The sequence below is a fragment of the Elaeis guineensis genome, chromosome 13 (genome assembly GCF_000442705.2).
Source record: "Elaeis guineensis isolate ETL-2024a chromosome 13, EG11, whole genome shotgun sequence".
Classification (NCBI taxonomy): domain Eukaryota; kingdom Viridiplantae; phylum Streptophyta; class Magnoliopsida; order Arecales; family Arecaceae; genus Elaeis; species Elaeis guineensis.
Window position 1 is genome coordinate 15,622,940 of NC_026005.2, and position 9,648 is coordinate 15,632,587.

Here is a 9,648-nt window from a genome sequence, read left to right on the forward strand (position 1 = left end):
ACATTTTGAACTTGTATTAATATACCACCATTACATTTCACTCGAAATTTATAATTATCTCAGACTATCTATGATAGAAAAATAAATAAAGGTCAAACATCGGGCACTCTTCACAATCATCAATTTCTTTCTTCTCTTGACCTTCCAACAAATTTTATATGTAGACTCTCATCTTAAGAAAAATCTCAATCTTCTATATCAGTTCGAGTAACAATATTAGATTTTAAAAAAAATATGAGATCTATGTCAGGACATTCTAAGTTTGAACTAATACCAGAATTATCAAGCTGTTAATAAACTTGAGATATCTAAAATTTTTTGATCTTATCTACAATGAAGCAACCTACTGACAAGATTATCCGACTATGATCAGATTAGATCAAAATTTATAGTATCCTTTCATTATCAATAAAATCCTTCCTTATTTGCAACTAATATATTTCATCATAATATCTTTTGATTTTAAAGATTAATATTTCTAATCAATTTAATCTACCATGCTTTTGCTGCACATTCTGATCTTAATTTATCAAATTATATAAGTCTATCAAAGATAAAAATATCCTCATATGTTAGATCAATCCAGGATAGATCTAACCTTCAAATTTCATATAAGACTTAGGATAAAATTTTAAGTTTCTTTATCTTTACTACCTTTGGGTATAGCATATAAAAATTAAATCTTGATCCACTTCCTATGTTTGAAATCATTGCATAAGTTTCATCACTCTTCAAGAATCCAACATGTCTAGAATCAATTGGAGTTAACCTTAGATTTACCTTACAATCATTTAGATATATATATATATATATATATATATTTTTTTTTTTTTTTAAATTTAACAACAATATCAAAATACTTTTGATCCACTTAGAAAAGTAAACTTTTGACTTGAAATTCAATGCAACTTGAAAGATCAAGGAATCATATTCAGAATATGATATTTTGAGTGACCAAAAACTTTTATCAAGGTGTGTATCTCGTATTCTCATAAGTATATTTTTTATCTAGGATTGAGTTTCATATATGACCTTTTATGGGTTCAGTGTTCAAAAATATTTCTCTCTTATATGATGAAATTTCTTTTTAGACCATACCTTAATTAACTTTCTTTTGATAAGTCCAAAATTCATAATGCTCAGACAATTATCATCAAAATAAAAAAATATCATGATCTTCAATCATATAAGTTTTACATTCCAAAATCATCTAGTATACTCAACATAACTTATCAATACCTCCCACTTTATTCCAAGGTCAACTCCTTTCATACTTAGGTCAACCTTACTAATTGAAATCTAAAATATAACTCATCAATTCTATTATAGATATAATATGCCACTTATACCTAAATTTCATCTTAATATCTATTGATTCGAAATCTAAATATTGAATCTTCTCTTTTATATCTATCATGTTCCTCATGATCATAACCTAAGTTCAGATATCACTAGAATTACAATTCTGAATAATTATAACCTTAAACTCAAATACCACTTAAATCATATTTTCTAGTGATCATAACCTAAACTCTAATATCATTCTATCATACCTTTAATGATCAAAATCTTAAACTCCGATATTATCAATCATACTCTAGTGATTATAATCCCAAAGTTTTGATATCATTTATATGACAATCCCTAGTGACCTTAAACTTGGGTTCTAGTACTATTCTGTCATATCCTAATCACTTGTATCATTGTCTCCAAATAAACGTAACCTAACCTCTAAGCTCAGATGCTACTCTATCACATCCTACTGATCTTACATAAAGTTTTAATATCTCTTCATAATCTCTAGTGATCTTAAACCTGAGCTCTAATATTATTCTATCTCATCCAAATCATTTATATCATAATCTCCAATGATCATAATTTAAGCTCTGATATCACTCTATAATATTCTAATCACTTATATCATAATCCCTAATGATCATAACCTATGCTCTGATACCATTTTGTCATGCCCCGAACCCAACACCCGGGTCGGGTACGTGATGGCCGCACACTCCTTAGAGCAAGCCCTAAAGAATATGCAAGGCCAAAATAAATCATTACAACCTTAACATCTATAACAATTAATTTCAACAATAATTCATAAAATCTTGTATAGGTACAAATTAAATTTCTTCAGTTCTTTGATCAGGTACTATAACACTTTATCTATCCATCTGCTCACCCATAAATCTAAGCCATAGCCAATCATGAACATCCTGTATCTCTGAAAAGAAAAGAAAGATGAAGGGGTATGAGCTTTACAGCCCAGTAAGAATTTCCATATCACACTGATATAGTAATATAGTCTGAAAATAAAGAATAGCAATAAAATATAAAATCTCATGTTCAATGTCCAGAATAATGCAAACATTCATAAATTTTCTGTCTTGTCAAAATAGATGCATTATCATATGTTAACAGGTAAAACACTTTTGTTCAACAATTGTTTCATGCCTTATCTTTCATTTCTCTTTTCATAATCACATGATTTTTAACATTTTCTTTCTGGCTCTGGACTATCCAAGTCTATACCTCAGTCATCATCCGGATCGAATCCATTTAAAAAGTCTTTCAAGACTGTCCCAGGATGAGCTCCTGGCCGGCTGTCCCACGTACCAAAGCCCGTGAGAGGCTGTCCCAGGCATAAGCTCCTGGCGGGCTGTCCCAGGCATGAGCTCCTGGCCGGCTGTTCCACATGACAAGGCTAGTCCATAACATATATCTCTTTCTTTTCATTTAATCATTATGTGTTGATTTCATCAATCAATTCTGTCTTGCATTATGATCAATTCAGATATGTCATATCCATATAATCATGCCATCAATCTCTGATACATATATATTAACATAACATACTCATGCTCAAAATCAAATAACAATATCTCAGATATAATAATTTCATCAATCTCAAATCTGACGATACAAAACCAACGATGCAAGACCAACAGTAAAGTAGCATATATATAATAGTGATCATGTACAGGGATTCTTACCTTTACCGGTGACTGATCCAAACACAGAAATCAATGTTCTTCTTTGATTTATAAATTTTTCTAATAAGATATTCCACTCGATATCTTATGCAGATAATCGTATCTCTTCATGACCCTGATCAAATATAAAAATCATATATAGAGAAAATTACCGATAATCGATCCTAATAACACAGATCGAGGACCTCTCTTAGGATTAATCAAAATTAGGATTTATCTAATTATCTAGATCCTCCACTGATCCATAAGACTTTTAGAGAGAGAAAATCCATGAAGAGAGAGAAAATCTTAGAGAGAGAAAGTAGAGAGAGAAAGTGGAGAGAGAAACCTTCGTATCCTTCCGATGAGGCACTCATGATCGAGATCATCAGAGGTCCTATCACGGTAACTCAATATGAATCAAGTGTTACAAATTTTGAATAGAATCGGACTAGGATCAGATCTACCCCACGAATTTTGGAGCAATCTCAGGTCATCTTATTTTCATCTCAATTTTTATCTTAGGGTTCATGATGCAATCAGAGAGAGAGAGAGTAGAAAGATTCTAGAGAGATAAAATCCGTAAAGAGAGAGAAAAGTCTAGAGAGAGAAAATATAGAGAGAGAAGATAGAGAGAGGAGAGAGAAAAAAAAGAGAGAAAAAGGAGAGAGAGAAAAATTCTCTCCTTCTTCTTCTTTTTATTTTATTTTATTTTATTTTTATTTTTATTTTTCTCTTTCTCTTTTTCCTTTTTTTTTTTCTTTTCTTTTTTTTTTTCTTTTTCCTTTTTCTTTTCTTTTCTTGTTCTTCTTCTTTTCTTTTCCCACGGCCTCCCTTGGCTGAAACAGGGGAGGACCGTGAGGTCCCCCCCCGGTGGCTCGGGCTCCGACGGGGTGGCGGCCTGGCCGGAGATCCAACAACGGTCGGCGGCCATGCGAGCTGGCCGGCGACTAGGTTTGGCCGGCGAGCATCAAAAAGAGATCGGAAAACAGGAAATTTTTTTTGTTCATGGATTTTCCGGCGAAGACGGTGGCCGGCGGCGAGGCTTTGGGCCAGAGGAGAAAGGGAAGAGGGAGAGGAAGAAGGGGAGGGGCTTACCTCGAGCTCCGGCAGCCGAAAAGAACTCCGGCAATCTTTTTCTTTTCCATCTAAGAACCCGCGGATCCTTTTGAAAAAAATCCCTCAATCTCTCAAAATCCCGTGATAAAAACCTAAAGGAAGGGGAAAGGAGATTTTATAGAGGAGGAATCCGGTTTTTACTCGGATTCCCCACTCCTTTTCACGGTGGGAAGAAGACTCTCAACGGGAGTCTTCTTCCTCCCGATTCCTCTGTTTTTTTTTTTTTTTCTGGGTCGTTACATTATGAATACTGTAAAATAATATTTATAAAAAAATTAAATTTATCCATCTATGTGTATCAACTAATGTATCCAACTGGCACCTATAAACCCGTGTCACTCTTGTCGATACGTGATGAACGTTGAATGCAACGTTCTATCTGTTTCACAATCTACTCATGTTAAATAAATTTTATCAGATTTAAAATAGTAAGTTTCAAGTAAAAAAAGTAATATTTTTATACCTATATCCCAATAGTCCGTCTAGTCTGAATGGAACATCAGAATCATGCTGCTCTGATGGCATCTCGAGCAACTGTCGTCGTAATGGACTGATAGTCGGTATATGCTCCCATATCCAAATCTACAAATTTCAAAAAAATCATACATGATATACCCAATGTGAACTATAATTAAATATTAAAAATAAAAATTTTTAATTTACATACCTGTAATAATATAAGATAACTATCAATCTTGCTCGGATCAACATAAGAATCCCAATACATAGCTCTATACAGGCAAGTTAGTACTGTACTGCCCCAACTGAGTCTACGAGCGAAGTCTAAATCCTCTAATAATGACAAAAATATCAACTTTATCTTATTCGATGAAGTATCGGGTAATAGGACACCATCTAACAACCGCAGCACCTGACCCCTAACATACTACTGCACCATCTCCTCTGGTGCATCATCCTCAATATGAAAATATCGATAACGATCATCCAAACACTCAATCCTGAGTCGTGAATGATCGAAAAACTGGATGTCGGGCTCAAACCCTAGCAATCACAAGCACAAAGCCTGCCACTCCGAAATAGTAAGCGTGGGATCAACTCCAATAATTGGATCACCATCAACTGGTAGTCCAGTAAAGATACTGACATCCTATAACGTGATGGTCGCCTCACCAAATGGAAGATGAAATGTGTGTGTCTCTAGGCGCCATCTGTATACGATCAATCCAATATACTCCATAGAATCCAAGATATCGTAAATAATCCAGCACTCTATATGGGATGTCCTCTGTCCTCCAGAAGTTAGCATCGGATCGTCTTAGACGAAGGTGTCTGGGCTCCTGCAATAAGATATAATAATTAGATAACGTATATGATAAATAAAAAAAAAATTTAGATAGTAAGAGTAGGATTGGAATGCTTACACCATCATCTAAAATAGTCTGTGATCGATTGTGCTCCTGCAATGTAAGAATACTGCTGTCTCGAGGACCGGGATGCCATGGATCGTAAGCCATAATACGCTAATAAATCTAAAATAATGATACTATCACAAGTATATTAAAAAATAAAAAATATGATAGTCATTCATTTTATGAAAAATATATTTTAAACACAATATTGTCACACAATACAACTTAAACACACAATTCAGTTCATCTCTGGATATTAAACACGTATATTCAAATACAATCTCACAGAAATACATAAAATAATGATGAAAATACGTCTTCGGAGCCTTTAATTTCTTTCACTGCTTGAAGTTGAAGTGTGTTGAAGTATCCTAGGACAGCGACGGCGGTCATGACCCTGTTCCTTATAAATGCCACAGTGGTTCTTACTTCTTATTTGCCTATCATCCATCTCATTTTTAGTCTTGTTGACTTTGATCTTTCTTTCTGCTTGGGTCTCAAACGATGATGATCAGGAATATATTTGAACATACGTGTATGCATCCAATAATCTTCATGTGGTAATGGATTAAAGTCGCCGCTTCAAGCATTCATATATGCTGTAATTGTATATGCATCATCCACAAACCCACTAAAATATACAGTAATTTCTTGGCACACAGCTAAAACGTGTGAACATGGATATTTGTACATGCTCCACTTTTCACAAGAATATTTTTTTCAGCTAAAGTAACAGTATGAAAATTTTCTCCACCTCATAACCTTTCGTTTACTCTCCTCGTAAGCACTTCATATATGCCTCTTTGAAGATTGAATGCTGTTACTCGGTGCTGGTTAACTTTAACTTGATCTTCAGTAATCTTAATTGTAATATGAGAAGTAAAAAGATTATTTGGATTCTCCTCTACATATCTCAAGGCTTGGGCATGCATCATATTGAAGTATTTTACAAGATGATAAAATATCATTTGAACACAAGCTGTAATTGATACATTTCTAGCTCCTCGTAAAATACTGTTAAAAACTTTCGATAAATTTGTAGTTAAAACACCATAGCGCAGGCCATCATCATATGCCAACATCCACTTCTCCTTTTCTAACTCAGACAACCAGCTCCAAGCCTCTTCGTTCACTATTCTGATCCTATCCATGATAAAGTTGAACTTGCGAACTTGATGAGTGCTTCCTGCTTGCTATACTGCTCTTTTCAGCTGCATATTTTTAAAATGAGTATTAAAATTACTGCAGATATGTCTTAAGCAATATCGGTGATAGGCACGCGGTGGACTCCATCCAATAGACTCATCTGCGATGCCATTTAATATACCTGGATACCTGTCAGAATTTAAGCATATTCCATTTCTATCTTTGATGATATGTGTTCTGAGCTGGAAAAGAAATTAACTCCAACTTACAATCGTCTCCTCATCTATAATTGTATATGCTAATAAAAATATCCCATTCTCTGCATCAATTCTTGTTGCAATTAATATCTTACCTTTAAACTTTCCATACAAGTGCGTGCCATCAATGCTGATTATAGGACGGCAGTACGTAAAATTCTGGATGGATGGTTTGAAAGTCCAAAAAATATAATTTAAAACTCGGACATTGAAATTCGTAGCTTGAAAAAACTTTCATGAAATAACTGTACCGGGATTTGCATGTTGAAGTGCAGCCATATAATAGGATAATTTAGCATAAGACGGCTCTCATTCTCCATAAATATCAACCAATGTCTTCTACTTTTCACACCATGCTTTCCTGTATGACACTGTATATTGAAATTGATCATTAACGGTTCCCACAATAGCTTCAACTTTAACACCGGGATCTTTCTCAAGGATATGTCAGACTAGTGTGCCAATCATCCTTCCACTGACATGTTTGTGATCTCGATTTAATCCCGTAAACAAACAAGTGTGAGGACCCTCATATTTTATGATTTGAAAATATCCATATTTTTTCAACAACGCAGCACGAAGCCTCCATTTACAATTTTGAACATTATCTAATGATGCGCATCGTATGGACCATAATTTCGAATGCGACTGAACTACGTTGTATGTCCGATGCTTCATAATGTGATAAAGATTAATAGCTCTTCTTACATAATCTTTACTCTCAAACATGAGACCTTTAGAAAATTCAGTCATCGAAGAGTCCCAAAACTGATAGTCAAAGTTCAATCTTCGATCAGCACTAACACAACCATTATCATCTAAATTTATATCATTAAAAAATTATGGGGGTTCATTCAAATGAGGTTAAGGTTCTCCCACATTAATATTAGGCTGAACATCTTCATCATCATTCTCATCTTCACCATCATCATCATTACTGCTACTGTCCTTATCCATCCAATAGTCTTCATCTCCGCTTTCATCTGACTCAAAGCCTAGATTATCAAAATTTATTCCACCAACTACCCAGTCATCGTTTCCTATATGAGTGTCATCTCCCGCACTTACCACTACTTCTAGCAAAGGAGAAGTCACCATAGCAGAAGACATAGGAGAAGTCATCATAGGACTTTGAAAAATTGGACAAGTAGGGATGACAGTAGTAGAATATTATTCTGCAAATATGACTTCAACACTATCGATTTGCATCATAGGAGTTATGAAAGGTGAGGAAGGCCCAACAATATTGTCCGCTTGAGTTAAAAGCCGATTATAGTATTCAAAGCTCGGTACATCTTTCTTTTCAATATATAATTCTAAAAATCAATATTCTGAATATTTTAAAGAAAAAGTCAGCATTTTTTCGACATATTCATCGTCATCAATTGGAACTGAGATATACTTGCTCTGCATTAACTGTCCCGACAGATTAGGAGATTCAATTTCAATTTTATTTCATATTTTTCTTTATCCACAGGAATACTGCTGTATAAATGGTCCAATAATTCTTGACGTGATAATGATGAAGATACTCTAATCATCTGATTTGCAAGGTGATTGTACTGCACACCAGTTTTGTCATTCTGTATCATGCCATCATAATACAATAGTACACGAACTCGAGTACTGGTCATTTTCTCAGAGAAATCTATGATAAAATTAAAATAAAAAAAATAGTATTACTAATTATTTTATCATTTTAAAAGACTTACATGATAAATGCATCATATCATCAATAAATAGGTACAGATAGATCCTATCCCATTCGAAAATTATATTAATTTTATAGGTTAATTACATTAATCAAATGATACGCAACAGGGACTGAAAGAAATTTCGACAGTATTTTTTCTTAGTTCTCCCCATACGACTGAAAATATGTGAGGAGAACTAAAGAAAAATACTGTCCGAAATTTCTCTCGAACCCTCTGCATATCGTTCGAATAATATAATTACGTATAGAATTAAATGCAATTCCCAAACTATCCAAATTGGATAATTAATTGAACAATGTATATATATTATGGTATCCGTATAAAAATATATAATTAAATATATATTTTATATGGATATCGTAGAATATCCTATATTGATCAACTGAGAGGTCTACATTTTCATAAAATATAATATATTTTAAAAATTTTAAATTAGGATCGAATCGAATTTTAAAATAAATCTGAATCTAATGAGATAAAAATAAAAAATAAAAAATAATGAGATAAAAATAAAAAAATAAAAAGATCGAAATAGAAGGGCGCCGCAGGATTGTCGTCGGGGGCCCACCGTGGGGCCGCCATCGAGGCCCGTCGCGGGGCCCGTTGTCCGGGGGCCATCGCGGGGCGACCGTCGGGGGTCACCAGGGGCGCACCGTCGGGTGCCCGTCGTCGGGGCCGTCGCTGGGGAAGGGCCGCCGTGGGTGGGGATGGGGCGGGGCGGTCGGCCAAGGGAAGGGGAGGGGCAGGGTGGGGCGGCCGCCGTCGGCCCACCGACCGACCAACGAAATGGGGGGCGCACGAGATTGCCGTCGGCCGGCTGTCGTCGGCGGGCCAAGGAAAAAGAGGGAGAGAGAGAGGAAAAGGGAAGGAAGAGGGAGAGAGAGAGAGGAAGAGGAAAGAGAGAGGGCGGCCGACTAAGGGAAGGGGAGGGGCGAGGCGGCCACCGTCGGCCCACCGACGGACCAACCACATGGGGGTGCGCGGGCCCGCCGTCGGTCGTCTGTTGCCGACGGGCCAAGAAAAAAGAGGGAGAGAGAGAGGAAGAGGGAGAGAAGAGGGAGAGAGAGGA